The sequence below is a fragment of the Tupaia chinensis genome, unplaced genomic scaffold, assembly GCF_000334495.1.
Source record: "Tupaia chinensis unplaced genomic scaffold, TupChi_1.0 Scaffold144756_1, whole genome shotgun sequence".
In the NCBI taxonomy this organism is placed as follows: Eukaryota; Metazoa; Chordata; class Mammalia; order Scandentia; family Tupaiidae; genus Tupaia; species Tupaia belangeri.
In genome coordinates, this window is record NW_006204616.1 from 54,975 (window position 1) to 55,463 (window position 489).

The following is a 489-nucleotide window of genomic DNA, read 5'->3' on the forward strand; positions in this document are numbered from 1 at the left end:
CCCGGGGCCCCGCCCCGCCCCAGAAAGGACTACGCTGGCGGCTGGGAGTCTCCCAGCCTGCTCTCCCTCCCTCCTTCCCTCCCTCTCCCTCCCTGCCTCCCTCCCTCCTCCACCCGCCCCTGAGGCTGGGACCGTGCAAATCGAGGAGAGGGGGGGACTGACAAGCCGGATGGGGTTCAGCTTAGGGTCCTGGACTCCCCACTGATGCCTTATCCAGGTTGGGTGTCCCCAGCATCTCGGGACCTGGATTTGTGTGAGCTGCGGTGGTTCCCAGGCCAAGAGGATCCTTCCGGCAAGCCTGTGGTGCCCTCGTCTAGCATCAGGACCCCCCTCGGATGCTCTGAGCCACCCTCCTCAACCCGGATCTAAAACCCGGGACACAGCTATCAGGCCAGCCTCTCTCTCCACCCCACCCCCTCTTTCTGGCGTCCATCCCCTCCCCAACACCACCTCTGCTGCTGCCTCTGGCTGTGGACCCGCCCCTCTTCC